The sequence below is a fragment of the Sapajus apella genome, unplaced genomic scaffold, assembly GCF_009761245.1.
Source record: "Sapajus apella isolate SASKATOON/1434 unplaced genomic scaffold, GSC_monkey_1.0 scaffold16, whole genome shotgun sequence".
NCBI lineage: Eukaryota > Metazoa > Chordata > Mammalia > Primates > Cebidae > Sapajus > Sapajus apella.
The window spans coordinates 24,511,866-24,521,468 of record NW_022436956.1 but is presented as its reverse complement, the minus strand read 5'-3'; positions in this window follow the sequence as shown (position 1 = coordinate 24,521,468).

Genomic DNA, 9,603 nt, shown 5'->3' with positions numbered 1-9,603 from the left:
AGTCTATCTGGACCCTAACTCTTCTTTCTGTAAAATGTTTGATCATTCATTCATTTGTGCACCTACCAAATATTCATTGATGTTTTGTATGTCAGGTATTGTTCTAGGTGCTGGAAATATAACAGTGAGCAAAGCATAAAAATCCTTGTTCTCATGGAACTGACCTTTTGATGGGAAGAATAACACTGCCCATCTCACAAGGTGATGCAATCCATGTGAAAGAAGCATGTTTACAGTATGGCACAAAAACATAAGTTGTTATGACTGTTATTATTTTAACTCTTCAACAATTGTGAGGTTAGAAGACACAAAATATCCCCTATACCTCCTCATAGCAACCCCGATGGCCTTGCTTTGGACCTTATATCACTGATTTCTTTGAGCTAAAGCATTTTATCTAAGAAGACTAACACACGCAATTTATTATAATTCCTGGTTTATAAAGTGACTTAGTCACCTAACAGGGCCCTGAAGGAACAAGATAATGCTCAAGTTTTGTATTTATGACATAAAAAGCATAAAAAAAGGCAAGAACATGGAAATTGCCAGTGAGGACCAAGGTGAGAAGTGAGGCAACACCAGTGTCCTGTGCTGGGAAGTGATTGGAGAGCAGAAAAGAAGGCAGGAGTCTTTATCCTAAAAACCAAAAAACCTCCACTGGAGTCTCCAGTCAGATTACAAGCTTGATGGAGGTGGGGAACAAGACAGAATCAGAAATATTCCTCCATTTCTAGCACCAGCCACAGTGCCTGGTCCAGAGCAATACTGGAGGCATCATTTAATAGCCTCTACTCCAAATATTATAGTTCAGATTTAGCAGAAATCTTCATGGGTTGTTTATGTGGGGAGATCATCATGGAGAAGGTGGGACCAACCTAGGCTTCATGGGTGGTGGGAATTGAGAGGATGAAGGTGCCTTAGGAGAATCTGATGAAAAATCTTTCAGCAGGTACGTACAGTCAGGGAGTGGCATCAGTGGTGCAGTGGAGTGTATGTGCAGTCCTTAAGTCTTGGAGATTTGGTGAGGAGGTAGGGCAGGGACAAGCTGAATGTCATGAATGGCAGAAGCATCACGGGCAGAGTCCTGAGAGCAAGTTTGGGACCAGTGGAATTGTAGCCAATAGGGGGAGCATTGTGACATAAGGTTTTTATTATGATGCAACATTGCTGGCCTGGGCTCACTCTTGTCAGTCTTGGTGAAATTTCCTGAATCAGACTGTTCTGCCTCCCACATACAGTCTGAGGTCTGCAGGGACTTCCTCATTTTGCAAAGGGATAATAAACTCTTTAAGGAGTTTGGCTTTAAACTCTTAGCTTGAGCATATTTTCTTTTTTCGGTTCAATTAGCTAAATCTATCTAGTATAATAGCAAGAAATTTTAGCAAACTCAAGATCATTCAAACATAGGCCTTGGCATGAGATTCTGGGACCTTCACTTGGAGCAACAGGAAGAGACGCTGCTGGCATTAGGATGTGTAAACATACACTTGGCATGAATATCTGAATTTATCAGGGCTCCAAAATTTCAGCAGTGCCTCAGTTTCCCTAAGTAGATAATATTTGGAGGGCCTAAGTAAAAATACAGATTGGAGCAGGAGCTTCAATGGGTATTGAATCTACTCTACCTTTTACTTCACAACAGCAGGTGTTGGGTAGGGCTAACCAGGGTTGAGCCTTGATTGGCCCAAGACAATTGGCATCATCTCCTCTGCTTTGCCACATAGATTAGCTCATGAGTGAGCAGGTGATTCAAACAAAGTAAAGCCCAGGACTTCCTTTCAGTGGTTGGGGGACAGTGTGGGTGTGGGTGTTAGTCTGGACACTGTTACAGTTATTTTACTCTAATGACAGGAGCCACCCAAAGGTGAGGCTACTGCTTGAAGTGGGCAGATTCAAAAGACTTGAAAAAAAAGGAGTCAGAACTGGATCAAACCACATGTAAAGTCTACCCTACCTTTGGTATTTAGTTATGTGGGCCAATAATTTTCATCCTATTGTTTAAACTAATTTATCTTGTTTCTTATCATGCTTATCTGGGAGTTTCCCTTACATTACGCAAATACATATAGTAAAATTTGAAGCCCCCTTTATTCTGTTTGCATTTTTGCTTTTATTCTGAGTCAGGGTCTCGCTCTGTCACCCATGCCGGAGTGCAGTGGCTCAGTCCCAGCTCACTACAGCCTCATCTTTCCAGGCTCAAATGATCTTCCCCCTGTCAGCCTCCCAAGTAGCTGGGACAACAGTCACACACACCCCAAACTGGCTAACTCTGTTTTTTGCAGAGATGGGGGTCTCATTCTGTTGTGTGGGCTGGTCTTGAACTCCTGGGATCAGGTGATACTCTTGCCTCAGCCTCCTAAAGTGCTGGGATTATAGGCATGAGCCCCTGCACCCAGCCTAGTCCCTCTTTAAATCTCACTTTTCAGAGTTTACCACTGCTAACTGATGCATATGTATCTCTCCTGTCAATTTACTGTGCATTTTATTATTCTACATTATAAATTACATCCTCATTATATTTCAGAAATTATAGCACATCCTCCTTTCCTCACACATTTATACCTAATGAAAGGCTGCCCATTGCTCATAATCCCACCTCTTTCAATCCAGGATTTATAATCTGTTAAAGGTACATTCCTGTGTTTTTCAAATCTCTCTCATAAAATTCTCATGAAAGTTTTCCAGCAAAAGGAAGGGACTCTTATCAGACAGGATTAAAAAAAAATCACACCAAAGAAAACTGCATATCTGGATCCACGTAATCAGTCTTTCTGGAAAATTACAGAACCAAGCAATCTTTAAAAGTACATTACCTTTTTGGATCAAGCATTTGATAAGACAATAAATTCCTGGGGACAATCCAAGATGGCCGAATAGGAACAGCTCTGGATTGCAGTTCCCTGTGAAAACACAGAGGATGAGTGATCACCATATTTCCAAACGAATTTTTACTGCTCACAGACCAGGAGATTCTTGGGTGGAAGAGCACCATGAGTCTCCAGCATGGATGTTTCAGCTGGTGCAGTGGGTCTCCACACAAAAACTCACACAAATCTGGGCCCCATTTCAACTGGCAACTGGAACGCCTAGGAGACACAGTTGCCTGTTCAACTGAAAAAAAGGGTCTGAAACAGGGAACCAGGTGATCTGGCTTGGTGGGTCCCACCCCCACAAAGACCAGCAATCTGAAACACTCTGGATTGAGAGTTTCATAGCAAGCACAGCTGGACCTGGGACAGCCCAGTTTTGTTGGGGGAACGGCTTCTGCCATTACCAAAGCAGTCCACTACTACCAAAGTAGTCAGCAATTACTGAGGCAGTCCACCATTAATGACACAGTCCACCATTAATGAGGCAATCTGCCATTACCAAGGCAGTCCACCATTACAGAGACAGTCAACCATTACTGAGGCAGACCGCCATTACTGAGGCAGACTGCCATTACTGAGGCAGTTCTAACTATACCTCTATAAACAAAACAGCAAGGAAATTCACAGAACAGCTGAGCAGAGACCACAGCAGCTCAGCAATGCCTCTGCTGGCAGACTGTGACTATGCTACCTCCTCGCTGGGTGAGGCATCTCTGAAAAAAGGCAACAGCACATCAGGAACTTATAAATAAAGCCCCACATTCCTGGGACACAGCACCTGGGAAAAGAAGGCGGTTATGACTTCTGCTGCAGCAGACTTAAACGTACCTGCCCAGCAGCTCTGAACAGAAGAACAGGCCTCACAGCTCAGCACTTGAGCTCCTATAAGGGACAGACTGTCTCCTCAAGCAGCTCCCTAAACCCCATATATCAAAAGAGACACCTCATAAAGCAGAGTTCAGGCTGACATCTGGCAGGTATCCTTGTGGGACAAAGATAGCAGAAGAAGAAATGGGCAGCAACCCTTACTGTTCTGCAGCTGCTGCAGGTGATCCCCAGACAAGCAGGGTCTGGAGTGCAGTCCTACAGCAGAGGGACCTGATTGTTAGAAGGAAAACTAAGAAAGAAATAACTTCATCATCAACAAAAAGGATGTGCATTCAGAGACCCCATCTGAAAGTCACCAACTACAAAGACCACAGGTAGATAAATCCACAAAGATTGGAAGAAACCAGTGCAAAAAGGATGAAAACACCCAAACCAGAATGCCTCTCCTCCTCCAAGGGATCACAACTCCTCAGCAAGGGAACAAGGATGGATGGAGAATGAGTCTGATGTATTGACAGAAACAGGCTTCAGAAAGTGGATAATAAGAAACTTCTTTAAGCTAATTGAACATGTTCTAACCCAATACAAAGAAACTAAGAACCTTGAAAAAAGGTTTGACAAAATGCTAATGATAATAAACAGCTTAGAGAGGAATATAAATGACTTGATGAAGCTGAAAAACACAACACGAGAACTTCACAAAGCATACACAAGTTTCAATAGCTGAATTGACCAAGCAGAAGAAAGGATATCAGAGACTGAAGATCAACTCAATGAAATAAGAAGGCAAAATTAGAGAAAAAAGTGAAAAGAAATGAACAAAGCCTCCAAGAAATGTGGGATTATATGAAAAGACTTAATCTGTTTGATAGGTGTACTTGAATGTGATGGAGAGAACGAATCAAGCTGGAAAACACACTTCAGGATATTATCCAGGAGAACTTCCCCAACCTAGCAAGGCAGGCCAACATTCAAGTCCAGGAAATACAGAGAACACCACAAAGATATTCCTCAAGAAGAGCAACCCCAAGGCACATAATTGTCAGATTCACCAGGGTTGAAATGAAGGAGAAAATGCTAAGGGCAGCCAGAGAGAAAAGTCATGTCATCCACAAAGGGAAGTCCATCAGACTCACAGTGGACCTCTCGGCAGAAACCCTACAAGCCAGAAGAGAGTGGGGGCCAATCATCAACATCTTTAAAGGAAAGAACTTTCAATCAAGAATTTCATATCCAACCAAACTAAGCTTCATAAGAGAATGAGAAATAAAATCCTTTATGAACAAGCAATTGCTGAGAGATTTCAAGAGATTTCATCACCACCAGGCTTGCTTTACAAGAGATCCTGAAGGAAGCACTAAACATAGAAAGGAACAAGCAGTGCCAGCCACTCCAAAAATGTACCAAATGGTAAAGTGTGTTGACACAATGAAGGAACTGCATCAACTAATGGGCTGAACAACCAGGTAGCATCAAAGTGGCAGGATCAAATTCACACATAACAACATTAACCTTAAATGTAAATGGGCTGAATGCCCCAATCAAAAGACACAGACTGGCAAATTGGATAAAAAGTCAAAATCCATTGGTGTGCTGTATCCAGGAAACCCATCTCATATGCAAGGATATACATAGGCTCAAAATAAAGGGATGGTGGAAGATTTACCAAGCAAATGGAGAGCAAAAAAAACCAGGAGTTGCAATCCTAGTCTCTGTTAAAATACATTTTAAACCAACAAAGATCAAAAAAGACAAAGAAGGGCATTACATAATGGCAAAAGGATTAATGCAATAAGAAAAGCTAACAATCCTAAATATATACACACCCAATACAAGAGCACCCAAATATATAAAGCAAGTTCTTAACAACCTAGAAAGAGACTTACACTCCCACACAATGATAGTGGGAGACTTTAACACTCCACTGTCAATATTAGAGCAATGAGACAGAAAATTAACAAGGATATCCAGGACTTAAACTCAGATCTGGACCAAGCAAACTGAATAGACATTTATAGAACTCTTGACCCCAAATCCACAGAATATACATTCTTCTCAGCACCACATCATACCTACTTTAAAACTGACCACATAATTGGAAGTAAATCACTCCTCAGCAAATGCAAAAGAACAGAAATCATAACAAACAGTCTCTCAGACCACAGTACAATCAAATTAGAACTCAGGATTCAGAAACTAACTCAGAACCACACAACTTCATGGAAACTGAACAACTGGCTCTGGAATGTTGACAGGATGAACAATGAAAAGAAGGCAGAAATAAAGATGCTCTTCAAAACCAACGAGAACGAAGACACAACGTACCAAAATTACTGGGACACATTTAAAGCAGTGTCTAGAGCAAAATTTATAGCAATAAATGCCCACATGAAAAGTGATGAAAGATCAAAAATCGACAACCTATTGTCAAAATTGAAAGAGCAAGAGGAGCAAGATAAAAAAAACTCAAAAGCTAGCAGAAGACAAGAAATAGCTAAGATCAGCGCAGAACTGAGGAAATAGAGACACAAAAAAGCCTTCAAAAATTCAATAAATTCCAGGAGCTGGTTTTTTGAAAAGATCAACACAATAGACCACTAATTAATGAAAAAGAAAAGAGAAGAATCAAATAGATTCAATAAAAAACTATAACGGGGCTATCACCACCAATTCCACAGAAATACAAACTATCATCAGAGATAACTACAAACAACTCTATGTAGATAAACCAGTAAACCTGTAAGAAATGGATAAATTCCTACACCTTGCACCCGCCAAAGCCTAAACCAGGAAGAAGTTAAAACCCTGAATAGACCAACAAAAAGGCCTGAAGTTGAGGCAGCAATTAATAGCATACCAACCAAAAAAAGCGCAGGTCCTAATGGGTTCACAGCTGAATTCTACCAGACATACAAAGAGAAGCTGGTACCACTCCTTCTAAAACTATTCCAAACAATCCAAAAACAGGGAACCCTACCCAAGTCATTTTGTGAGAGAAGCATCATCCTGAAACCAAAACCTGGCAGAGACTCAACAAGAAAAGAAAACTTCAGGCCAATGTCCATGGTGAACATAGATGCAAAAATCTTCAATAAAATACTGGCAAACCGATGGCAACAGCACATCAAAAAGCTTATTCATCACCATCAAGCAGGCTTCATCCTGGGAATGCAAGGCTGGTTCAACATATGCAAGTCTATAAACGTAATTCACCACATAAACAGAACCAAAGACAAAAACCACATGACTATTTCAATAGATGCAAAGAAGGCCTTTGACAAAATTCAACAGCCCTTTATGCTAAAAACTCTCAATAAACTAGGTATCAACAGAACATATCTCAAAATAATAAAAGCTATTCATGACAAACTCACAGCCAGTATCATAAGGAATTGGCACAAACTGGAAGCATTCCCTTTGATATCTGGCGCTAGACAAGGATGCCCTCTCTCACCACTCCTATTCAATATAGTATTGGAAGTTCTAGGCAGAGCAGTCAGGAAAGAAAAAGAAATAAGGGTATTCAATTAGGAAAGGAGGAAGTCAAATTGTCTCTATTTGCAGATGACATGACTGTATATTTAGAAGACCCCATTGTCTCAGCCCAAAATCTCCTGAAACTGATAAGCAACTTCAGCAAAGTCAAGTCTCAGGTTACAAAATCAATGCACAAACATCACAAGCATTCCTATACACCAATAACAGACTTAAAGAGAACCAAATCAAGAATGAACTGCCATTTGCAATTGCTACAAAGAGAATAAAAAACCCAGGAATACAACTAAGGATGTAAAAGACCTTTTCAAGGACAACCACAAACCACTGCTCAAGGAAATATAGAGGACACAAACAGATGGAAAAACATTCCATGCTCATGGTTAGGAAGAATTAATATTGTGAAAATGACCATACTGCCCAAAGTAATTTATAGATTCCATGCTATCACCATCAAGCTACCTATGACCCTCTTCACAGCACTGGGAAAAACCACCTTAAACTTCCTATGGAACCAAAAGAGATCCTGCATAGCCAAGTCAATTCTAAGCCAAAAGAACAAAGCTGGAGGCATCACTCTACCCGACTTCAAACTATACTACAAGGATACAGTAATCAAAACAGCATGGTACTGGTATCAAAACAGAGATATAGACCAATGGAACATTACAGAGGCCTCAGAAGAAATGCCACACATCTAAAACCATCTGATCTTTGACAAACCTGAGAAAAACAAGCAATAGGGAAAGGATTCCCTGTTTAATCAATGATGTTGGGAAAACTGACTAGCCATGTGCAGAAAGCAGAAACTGGCCCCTTCCTTACATCTTACACTAAAATTAACTCCAGATGGATTAAAGACTTAAACATAAGACCTAACGCCATAAAAACCCTAGAAGAAAACCTAGGCAAAACCATTCAGGACATAGGCATAGGCAAGGACTTCATGACTAAAACACCAAAAGCATTGGCAACAAAAGCCAAAATAGAGAAATGGGACCTAATCAAACTCCACAGCTTCTACACTGCAAAAAAAACAAAACAAACAAACAAAAAGCAAACAAAAAAACCCATCATTAGAGTAAACTGGCAACCAACAGAATGGGAAAAAAATTTTGCAATCTACCCATCTGACAAAAGGCTAATATCCATAATCTACAAAAAACTAAAACAGATTTACAGGAAAATAACAAACAAACTCATTCAAAATTGGGCAAAGGATGTGAACAGACACTTTACAAAAGAAGACATCTATGAGGCCAACAAACACATGAAAAAATGCTCATCATCACTGGTCATTGGAGAACTGCAAATCAAAACTACATTGAGATACCATCTCACGCCAGTTAGAATGGCGATCATTAAAAAATCTGGAGATAACAGATGCTGGAGAGGATGTGGCAAAATAGGAACACTAACACTGTTAGTGGGAATGTAAATTAGTTCAGCCATTGTGGAAAACAGTGTGGCAATTCCTCAAGGACCTAGAAATAGAAATTACATTTGACCCAGCAATCCCATTGCTGGGTATTTGTCCAAAGGATTATAAATCGTTCTATTATAAGACACATGAACACGTATGTTCATTGCAGCACTGTTTACAGTAGCAAAGACTTGAAACCAACCCAAATGCCCATCACTGATAGACTGGACAGGGAAAATGTGGTACATATACATCTCTACTAATATAGAGAGGTAGGTGGCAACTTTTGAGTGCCAATACTCAAAAGTTGCCACCTACCTCTATGCAGTCATAAAAATTGATGAGTTTGTGCCCTTTGTGGGGACATGGATGAACCTGGCAATCATCATTCTCTGAAAACTGACATAAGAACAGAAAATCAAACACCAGGTTTTCTCACTCCTAGGCAGGTATTGAACAATGAGAACACATAGACACAGGGAGGGCAGCATCACACACTGAGGTCTGTTGTAGGGGGGAGTAGGGGAGGGACAGTGAGGGGTAGGAAGCTGGGAAGAGATAACATGAAGAGAAATGCCAGATATAGGTGATGGGGATAGAGGTAGCAAACCACATTGCCATGTATGTACCTATGCAACAATCCTGCATGTTCTGCATATGTACCCCAGAACCTAAAGTGCAATAAAATATAGATATGAAAGAAAAAAAAATAAATTCCCAAAGTCTCAGTCACACCAGAGGTAGAACTAACTAACCTTCAAGACCCAGGAATTGAGTGTGTGAGGAGTGTCAGAGGTTTTGATTTTTTGAGGGGCTCAATTCAGTTAAGTTCCATTCACCATTATAAACACATGCGTCAGGGATACTCAGAACTCAAATTTTTGTTGTTGTTTTAGTGAGAAAAATTGGTACTCAAAAGTTGCCACCTACCTCTCTATATTAGTAGAGATATGTCAACTTGGGAAGAACCGTTAAACCCTGTGTTAA